At 31.0% G+C, this 11,147-nt stretch overlaps 1 long non-coding RNA gene and 2 pseudogenes across 1 annotated transcript; 1 reads left to right on the forward strand and 2 right to left on the reverse strand.

Annotated features, from left to right (window-relative positions):
- Window positions 1-3,490: 3,490 nt before the first annotated feature.
- On the reverse strand, window positions 3,491-5,996 carry LOC105152679 (uncharacterized). The gene is made up of 2 exons (XR_015545184.1): window positions 5,819-5,996; window positions 3,491-5,265 (listed from the first exon to the last, which is right to left on the reverse strand). It is a non-coding gene; the product is annotated as an uncharacterized LOC105152679 (long non-coding RNA).
- An 18-nt stretch (window positions 5,997-6,014) lies between these two features.
- On the forward strand, window positions 6,015-6,727 carry LOC147909658 (uncharacterized; annotated as a pseudogene).
- On the reverse strand, window positions 6,692-8,730 carry LOC147909659 (uncharacterized; annotated as a pseudogene).
- Window positions 8,731-11,147: the final 2,417 nt, after the last annotated feature.

Here is an 11,147-nt window from a genome sequence, read left to right on the forward strand (position 1 = left end):
CCAAAAATTGGATCGATAATTGGATAGCCTTAAAAGATGAAGCGTTCTTCCAACGCGGTATCCGTATGCTACCAGCAAGATAGGAAAAAGTAGTGGTTAGCGATGGACAATACTTTCAATGAAACATTATGTACCGTTCTTTCACAATAAATGCTTAATTTTTGATAAAAAACGGCGGTAACTTATTTGTACTCCCAATAATTATCTTCATTTATATTCAAATGTAAATAATATGGTATGTTTCTTGGTTATGAAGAAATTATTTCAACAAAAAAAATGAAATAATTAATATAAATTATCATATTTATTTTATTATTATTTTTCCTTTCAAAAGAAAAAACTGTGATCAGGGCACGTAAGAATGTTTTTTGATTTGGGCGTGAGTAGATCGATAATTCAGATTATTTCTATAATTCAGCGACGCACTTTTTATGACATCGCCGCTGTCGGAATATCGCGGAATTAAAATACTGCTCGATTTCATGACTTCACGTCAATTTTACTTGTAATATACAAACGAAATTTTCGGATACTTTTCTCTTATACTAAAGTTCTACCTCGTTTCTAAAATCGTGGGATTGTTCTTTCAGGTTTTCTGCAATTCGCCAGCTACTTTTTACGAACGTGCTAAGTCTGAAACTTATATGCAGCACATATTATGATGTGTTGACTACAGAAGCCGATAACAAAACTGTAAGTCTTCAATTTTCTTTCGTTTTTTCGTATTCAATTGTAGCTGGCGAATTGCGTTGTTGTCGATACTTTAATTGTGGAGAAGGATTTTTCAATCCATAAACACAATTGAGAGAAAAGAGTCTTTAATAATTAATGGTAAAACTGGACCAACATCTCCTTAAAGACGCACGACTTCCATGCGAAGTGATTCTCATCTCACCTCTGATACTTTTTAATGATGAACACAAAGATAGAAATGATCGATGATCTCGACCTTCTTGAGGGTCAAGGGTCTCTCGGATGTCATTTATGGAGCTAATCATATAAACATAAACCTTCAATAGTAATAGCGATTGAATTAAAAAATTAAATAAATATATATAATATATAAAATTACAATAAAAAAAGTATATATAATAAAAAATTAAAAAATTAAAATTTAAAAAATAAATAAAAATATAAAATTACAATAAAATAAACATAATTATTATTATAATTTCTTGTCTCTTTTCGTAGGAATATTATTATATTTCATAAAATTAATTCATGATAATCGTTCCTGTAATCGAACATGTAACTCTGTCGCAATTCTGGACATGTGTATTCGGTTACTGAAATATTTACCTTGATGATATTGATCTGAAATAAACATAGAATATGAAAAGATTCCAGGAAATAAAAATAAAAAATAAAAACGAAAAAACAACAAAAATATAAAAATGACAAAAATTAATAAAAATAATAAAAAGAATAAAAATTAAAAAATTAAAAATACAATTGTAATGCAAGCATTAAGGTAGTCTTTAAAAATAATCTCAACCCTGTTAAAGGCAGAGTGCAATTGTTTTAAACTCATGTGTATGTACAGAAATGTCATCAATGATCAGAGCCTAACAACAACCCGTGCCAAGCGATTGGGCGCGCCAGCAGGATGACGGAGCAACATTGCCTTATTTTCCGAGCTCTTTTTCTTAAACAAATGCGTGTCCCATTATGTCCTTTTAGAGTAACAAAGTGGAGACCTGGGGCTACATTTTGGACTATATTAAAAGAAAATTGAAACTGGTTTTTTAATCGCCGCCATTTTGAAAATTTAAAAACGGACAGAAATTGTCAAAAACGATTTGATTGACAAAAGAGTATTTTCACGTGAAAGAGCGTTAAATTTTTTATAAGAAAATGTCAATATTTCATTTTCAAACTTGCCTTTTGTACTCACTAAAGACAAGCGAAGAAAGCGCTGCGACGAGAAAGCCCAAAAATTGGCAGCGCTACAATTCGGCAACCAGTTAGCCTATGAGTTTATTATTCGGCATAAAGTCTGTTCATCAAACTGTTCAAGCTCAAGTAATATGAACGAAATCCATGAAACTTCACAAAATGGGTGGCTGGCTTGGCATGGAATGCTCCATATGTATGTATAATGTTCTGCATTTATTAATTAGAGATTTCAGAAATCTCTCAGAAACTTTGCATTTGTAATAATGTTGAAAGAATTATACATTACAATGACATTTCAAACATAAGGTTTCAATGAAAACGATTGCAAATATTGCAATTGTAATATTTCAAAGAAGATACTCTCAGAAATATTACATATGTGACGATACACAGTTGAAACATTGAAAGATTGTCTCTGCAACATAATTGAAACTTTCCGTGCTGTCAGGGTAGCCTATTTTCATTTCAATTAACGTGTTCTTTTTTGCTTATGACATCACGATTCACTAAACATAAAACATGCAGGGGATTTCATTTCAGCAACAAACTGTAAATTTGAATTATTACATAAAAATGCTTATAAAATGTTTTGTGAATATAAAATATATTTTCTTTATATGTACTTACATAGCATGAATCTCAAATATCAACAGCTATATTCAGTGCTTCTATATTACAAATCTATTCGCAAAGATATTATTTAAACGTTTCTGCGTACACTGAAACATTTCTTGGATCCTAGGTTCTCTAAACGTTTCAGGAATGTTGCAAATGAAATGTCCCATATATAAAAGAGATAGAACATTCTAGGTTATTGATATGTTTTATAGATGTTCCTGAGATATATCGTTACATCACATGCCACAATATGACATTGTTGTAACATTTCTAAAATGTAATTTTGTTTAATGAGGATTCAGTAGGACCGCGGCAATTACATAGGAATCTTAAAATTCGAAACAAAGATAATGTAAAAATTCTGTTGTCACCATATGTAAACTTTTTTTTTCCAACTATACATTCGCACGTCGATCAAACCGATCGCGGTCAAACCGAGCATAAGCAATCAAAAAAAGAGAAGTGCCAACAGAGACTGCGTTCCGATATTCATTGCCAGTATTACTAATACAGAAAATGTATAATATATTATATATAACGTACATTATAGATTTTCAGTACTGGCAGTGAATATTGGAACGCAATCAGAGTTACTGAAACGCAATTTTTGAGACTACGGGCCATCCCGCAGGTCTGGTTCCTCCCCGCAGATATTTACATACATATAATACAGAAGTCTACAATTGGTCGCATACTCATTCCTTCATATATCGTGCTCACACACGCGCACTATATAGTCACCCATTACTGTTGTTAGTATGTAGAAATCTGTGGTGCAACAGCACTGGCGCGGCGCCATATAACTATTACCTTCAGATCTCTCGAAATAATAAAATATTTTGTTGAGATCTCGACGAGAATTTTAAATAATCTCGATTTATGTTAGATCTCGGTCTCGAATCTCGTCTTGTGGGCATCTCTAGAAATAGATATATATGTAGAATAGCATAATATAATATAAAAAAGATTACATTAATAATTTCAAGATTTTTTTATTCAAACAAACTACATTTGAAAATGTGTCATTGATTATTTCTAAATGAGAAATTAATTTACCTTTAACGATCTATAAATAAATAAGCACCTATCGAAAGGAAAACGGCATGAATTTTAGACTTATAGTTTTCGACCCCTGTCGCGTGCGAATGGACTATTTAACAGGAAATAATGAAACTAATAATAGCACATGGAAGCAACTAAAATCACGGAAGAACTCACATTCTGTATGTAAAATTAATGTGAAGCGTTACAAGTCATTTTTATCCATATAGCACACTTTATCTGAGAGTATATTCTTAAGATATGCAAGATTTCTTTAGAATGTTTTTAGGAATTTCCTTTGGAGATTTGTGCTGTATTTAAAGGTAATTAAAGAAATACAATTATAATTTTACAAAATTGAACGCTACGAGAATAGCAAAATCTGCTTTATTTCATATTATTTTTATCAGATCAAATGTATCAAGTTTAGCTGTTGATGTAATTTATTATATTTAAGTAATGTATACAAACAATAAGATAGGAAACAAGACCGATTATGTTAAACAACATTACTTTAAAATCCGAAGCGCCACTACGGTCTGAGTATTAAGATGTTGAACTAATATCTATATTTTCAAACAATTGAATTAATTTCAGAAATAATAATTACGTGCCGATATGGTTGTCGGCATTAATCTGAAATATTAATAATCCCCCCAAATTTCTCAAATTGATCTTAAAAAACTGTAATAAACTTATTGCGAAAAACATTGCCTCGGCCGGGAGTCGAACCCGGATCTCTTGCATTCCGTGCGAGCGTCCTGAGCCTTTAGACTACCGAGACCTTAGCAATAATTCTTCGCAATAATCAATATGTATAGAGAGTAACGCATTTTTTCAGCGCGCGTGTATAAACAATACGGTCTTGTTTCCTATCTTATTGTTTGTATTGTATTAGGTGTTGGAATTAATTCGTAGCGTTTTTAATGAAAGAATGTTATTTATTTCACATGAGCATTAAAAAATACATTAATGAAAGTACTTCCCATCACTTGTAAAACGCTACGAATTAATTCCAACACCTAATACTATTATATATAATATATTTAAAACATGTTTAAGAGTTTTTTGTAAATAGAGTATATAAATTATATATCGTGATTAAATTGATAAATTGATTAATTGAGAAGGAGTCACAAAAGGTATGATATTATAAAGGAAGCTCATTATTAGTATCGTAGAATCAATGAAATAGTAGTCACGTGGATTTTCACGTGGGTTTCTTTCATAAAACGTGTTCGTAGGTTATAGTCAATGCCTAGAGTAGTAACGGATGATGGGTAGTAGTGGTAAGCGTAGCAACAGTCGGAGATAATAGTAGTATTAGTAGTAATAATTGTGGTAAATAACAAGTAAGCAGGCAGGCAGAGAAATTGGCAGAAAGATGATTAGCCCAAACTGGCTGGCTCGCAAGTGGAGGCAACACCGGATGTTGTAGAAGTCGAGTGTAGTGGCGTGCAGTGTGTTGGTTTGCACGCGTTGGATTTTTGCCCCGAACGATCTGTCCAACCAACCAACCAACCGGCCAAGTAAAGTGGAGGGAAAACAAGAAAGAAATCTCACGTAACTGTGGAATTAGGTGTGATATCTTAGGCGTGATTATTTTCTTCTTCTTTCCGGCTATTCTCTCTTCGATTTTTCAGTTTGATTTTTCCTTAAAGAATTTTCCCCTATGTGTGATGTGAATAATGTATCCGTTATCCACTGCACCTAAAAAAAGGTTACAACCATAAAACTGTATTTTTAACTACATTTTTCCATTACTCGTACGCCACTGCTCTTTCACTTTGAGCTTTCCCTTTTTACTAACTATGATCTATATGAATTCAATGAGTCTAAAGATGTGATTTTTATGGAAGTTGTGCTTCAATTTTTTCCACCTTAGTTACGCATCTTATACGTCTAAAATGCATTTAAATATCTATTATTGTATTTATAACATTATTAATAATGAATACAATAGTTTAACATATAAAACATTAAATTAGATGCTGTGATTCTTTATAAAATTAAGTTATCTTGCAGACTACACAGTCACTTTCAATAAACTACTGTATAAACATTCTTATCAAATTTTTGTAATTATTTATATTAATTTTTTATATAATCATGATTTAACTGTGGATTATAAAATTATGTGATTATAATATTACGTTACAATATAAGTGTAATCGTTAATGTAGCTGTATGTAGAGAAGTATTAACTTTTTTTGTATTAACTATTATAAATAATAAATTATCATTTAATCAGCATTATATTCACGTGTAATAGCTTATGATCTTTTGAGTCCTTGATCCTTTGAATAATGATCAGAATTTCCTCAACATCGTATTTTCAATTAATCTTTCTAATCAAATTGTATTTCTGATCATTTGCAGTTGATAAAACGATAAAATACCATTTCTCTCTTAAAGTTTGATCAATGCACATATAATGATAGGCTTACAAGATACGTAATATGCATATGTCCTTAAAAACTGCGTTCGTACATTTTAGACTTCGGAGTCTCGTTGAACGCGCGCATATCCCGCGAGAATCAATATCCGCGCGTCTCTCAGCCTTTCCCCTACACCCCTGTCTTTCCCAGCCTCTCATCGACCATCTCTCGCTCTCCCGTTCCCTCTTTCCTCCTGTACATAGATTTATCCTCTCACTCATACATTCTCACGGGTGCTTCTTCGGTACTATACACTGTATATTATTCCTTACGTAAAGTGGAGTGGAGTAAAACCGAGAGGAGCGGAATGGAGTACTGCTGCCGTCCGCCTCTGATGTGATTTTGAGAAAGGGAGAGCAGAATACAGTTGCCTACTTTCCTTCTATGTCACTTCTACATCTCTTTCTACTATCCTCTCAGTCTCTCCACGCTAGACTCGATTCCTCTTGCTCCCCACTACCATCTTCCTTTCTTCCACCACGTCAACCTCTCCTTCGTTTCTCTATCCCGGCAGCTACGTCTCTCTCAAGTCCACACACAACTACAAAACATTCAATTTGAACGTAAAGTTAAAACGAAATGGATTTTCCAGCGTGAATACAGTCGCTATCAAAAGTCCACTCTTCTCCGACAATTATACAATTCGTGTTATCAGGAAAAAAAGAACGAAAAAGAATTCACATTTTTATGTACTATATGATGTACTATACTATATGATTTCATATATTATGTAATCGAAATCTGTCTTCATTCTCGTCTTAATTCTTTAAGGAGCTTATTTTTTCTAACTGATTCCTATAAAATCTTGCAATTCCATATTTTTCACGGATGATGAATCTAAAATAAAATTTCAAAAATTCAAAATGGCAGATCTAATATGACTGCTATACAGGAGTAAATTAGTGCGAATCTAAACGAATATGACTTCCACGACAAATCTAAATAAATACGACTTACATGAATCAATAATACGATACAATGTGAATAGATGCATAAAATATAATTTATATTATTAATTTTTTTAAATTGTTTCAAAACATTAATATTAATTAATATAAGACCATTATTGTATTTTATTAAATACTTGAATATTAAGTTATTACTTTTTCACGATAATCATTTGTTAAAAATATTTCATGTAATACCTAATATGACATACTTGTTCGAGTGGTCTTCGAGACGATTTTAATAATTTTTTCAAAGAGCCTAGATAATTTTCAAATAAAAAACAAAAATAATTATCTAAAGATTCATATATTTCTGCATCATTTGTTAAATGACAAAATATGAACATTATAGAAACTTAGAACCATAAATTTTCTCTGCATGATTAATAAAAGTTTCAAGTAATTTCTAAGTTAATGATAAGTCTAAATTATTAATACTATTTTTTAAAAGCAGGATAGACATGGCTGATTGAAAAAAACAAAAAATATTCACAAATTGCTATGTCAAGTACACCTTTCAAAACAACAGATCCTAAGTAAATTAAGGAACTTCTGAATTCAGTTGCTCTTCATTTACACAATTTTGTTAAACTTTGTGGTTTCCGAATTCAGAAGGCATAAATGAATTAAAGGTCATTAAATTTTTAGATACCAAATCAATTAAACAATATCATCTGACATTACCCTACCACTTGTATGTAATAGTTTTTTTGAAACACCTAAACACACTGCATGCATATAATCAAGTGGAAACTGTGTTATCATTCCACATTTTAATTGAAGAAGAGGTGAAATATCAATATGATGGTCTCCATCTCATTGTAAAGAAATGACTTATCTTTTCTTTTTATTGCATTAGTACCTCTCAGAATAGTACGTTCCTCGAAATGTTCACCATCTTCTTCACATCTTTCACAGCAAGAATAATCATTATAATTTTTTATTTGTTTTATGTAAGGACAAGAGCGCTCGGACAAGAGCATCACATATAAAACTATAAATCCTTATGTTAAAGTACTTATCATTTATCTTAAGTCCATTTTAACAAAAAAGAAAGTTCTTATAAAATTTTTTAAATATAGACGTAAAGAATATGATTCAAATTGGCTGTAAAAAACTCCTATGACAAATGAAGGCATTTACATATTTTTTATAAAACCTAAAATTGGCCATAAATATTTATTTATGCTATTAAATAAAGAAAGACCGTCAATATTAAAACTGAGCTCAATAGTACTTCCAACATAAAATTTAAAAATATGCTGTAAATTTTGTATCAAATATGACAATATTCTTCAATATCTAATTTCTTTTTATTAATAACAACTGAAGTTTGTAACAAAGTTCTAAGAGAAAACTCAGGGTAAAAATCATGTAAAATATGCAAAAGATTAACGCTGAGTGAATTATATTATGTTTTACAACGGCCCAATACTTTATCAGTTCAGAAAGATTAGAATGGGATGTGCTTTCATCTTCTATGTCATTAATTGCATTTTCAAAACCACAACTTAAAAGTAAGGAAGATTGATTTTCAATATGCTCATTATCTGAAGAGATTGTGTCATATAGTATTATCAAACATTATTTGTCGATAGTATTATCAAACATTATTTCTTTATTTGTATCATAATCTTGTTTTATTTCTTTATGCTTAACATTTTTTGCTTGATGTGGTCCTGAGAATTAGACACAATCAATTCCTTCAACAAATTTACCTTTTCATTAGCAATTCTTTGATATAGTTATCGCTTTCCAACGCAAGACTTTCTATATAACATTACAGACATGATAGAATTAATCTTTTTTTTTGTTTTTTACACGTTGAGAAGTGTGTTTTAACCAGACTTTTATTGAATCTTTAGCGTGATTAACCTCTGGTGTCCTAATTTTAACTACGTCTGGAAGCAAATTAATATGCTAGATATCATAGATGTAATTATTTAGAAGCTATCCATAAAATTTTATTTAATTTAACAATATTGTTCATTTTATTATTAATTATTAAAAATTTTTTCCATATTCAAATATTTAAGAAATAACTTACTTATAATGATATTTTTCATCAATAAAGTAAAAAAAGGTTTCTTATCTAATCGTTTTCCATAAAAGCTGCATTTTCGGCACAAATCATCGACAAAAATTCAAGAATTTTTTAAATCGCATTTTTTATATGATCTGAATGTTTGACCACTTTTAAAATAATTTAGCAGCTAAATTTTATCATAAATTATATCCAGTATTTTTTTTTAATTTTTAGATTTGGTGGAACATACCGAAAAAAAATTAAAACCGTTTTTTCATCATTTTTCGATCTAAATTATATTAGTTGACATATTTTAAATTGTTTTTAAATATAATTGTACTTATCATCAATCCCAATTCTGTAGACAATAGTTTAAAACTTCAATATTATAGACTTTGCGTAGGTTAAGTCTCATTAAACAACGAGAGAATTCTATTTTTCCTTCTTCAGAAAAATAAATTTAACTAATTTCAACATTTATTCCATTTTTTTTAAAACAAAGATTTCCAATTTCTAACTTTGTTAACATAAACATGATAAACTTATTTTACTCTAATATGATGTCAAGAGATTTCAGGTTTTTGATCTACAAAGCTATTTAATTCAAAATTCGTTTCATGTTTATAATATTACGAAATTAATTTTATATTTTCTATATCACTTTATAAAATTATACTTATATATTATATAATAATACTTATATATAAATAAAAATACTATTTTTAAGAAATTAAAGAAATAATTATAAATACACGATGTGCAGAATTTATTTCTTTATAATTATTATTTTATACGAAATAATATATACTTTTCAACATTTCTGCTGGCCTTACTATTTAAGAAATATAAATATTTTGCGTGTGTCAAATAATACATAATTGCTGCAACATGTGAGCAACATCTAATCATTCTTTGTCCATGTGCACATTCACATGTGTTAGAGCATGAATTTGTATATTGCCGTAGAGAGAGGAGAAAATGGGCTAAAGAATTCGTTCACCTTGTTTCTTCGTACATTGCCTTTATTATTATTTAAAAAAGTGTCTCTGTACCGCACTTTCCATGTCTACCAACAATTTAAAGCTAACGCAAAAATAAAAACGCTATTGCACTCATTCATGATGGCCATAACATCTAGCGTTATCATAGATGCGGCGGGAAACATAAACGGCGAGAGGAGCGCGCTAACAATTTTCCCCTCTTGGAAAGGGCATCTTTACAATAGAAAATAAATCATAAATGAGATGTACTTCTAGTAGCCCGTATGTAACTATGGAGCAGAAACTAAATGTGAGCTTAAGCGCTATATAAATATGGGAGATGTAAAACTCAAAGATAAGTAACAGACTTGTTAGCGCAATGGACATGAATCACGGCTAACGCACGAACAATTACACAGACGCGTTCTCTTCTAATGGCAAAATACAAATTTTAGGCAGAGTTCGTTTAATTAATCCCCGTTAGTGAGTATGGTCACTAGACGAATAACTCCGTCCGATCCTGGATGAACCTCAGTGATACGGCCTAATGGCCATGCCAACAGCGGAGTAGCATTTTCTTTTACAAGCACTAGAGTGCCCTTTCTAAGTTTTAAGTTATTACGAGCTTTCCATTTAGGGCGCTGTTGTAATTGTGACATATACTCCTGTGATCATCGCTTCCAGAAGTGCTGTCTCATTTATGTAAGTAATTGATATCTCGTTAAGTTAATTCAAAAATACGTTAGTAAAATCGAGTTTTGGTATCGCATTAATTGCTTTACCAATAAGGAAGTGACCTGCAGTCAACGTTGAAGATCAATCGGACTGCTGGACAAGGATGTGATGGACTTTGAAGGATGTGATGGGCTTTAAGCACGCTTCTATCTGTGTTAAGATTGTGTATAATTCCTCAAAATGTAATACGCTTGTGCCGACGATTTTTCTTACATGCGCCTTAGTTGATTTCACAGCGGCTTCCTAGAGCCCTCCTACATGCGGTGAGTAAAGTGGAAAGAACTTCAATCTATGAATTGTTCAGCTAAGTCGCGTATTTGTTGCTGCGTAATCTCCTTAAGGAGGCATTCTTTTAATTCAGCTAACTGATTGTTAACTGAATTAGCTCCTACAAAGATGATGCCATTGTCAGAATATAATATGGCACATTTTCCTCTCCGCGAATCGTTTGCATTGAGAAAAGCCG

The sequence above is a fragment of the Acromyrmex echinatior genome, chromosome 5 (assembly GCF_024713525.1).
Source record: "Acromyrmex echinatior isolate Ae372 chromosome 5, ASM2471352v2, whole genome shotgun sequence".
NCBI lineage: Eukaryota > Metazoa > Arthropoda > Insecta > Hymenoptera > Formicidae > Acromyrmex > Acromyrmex echinatior.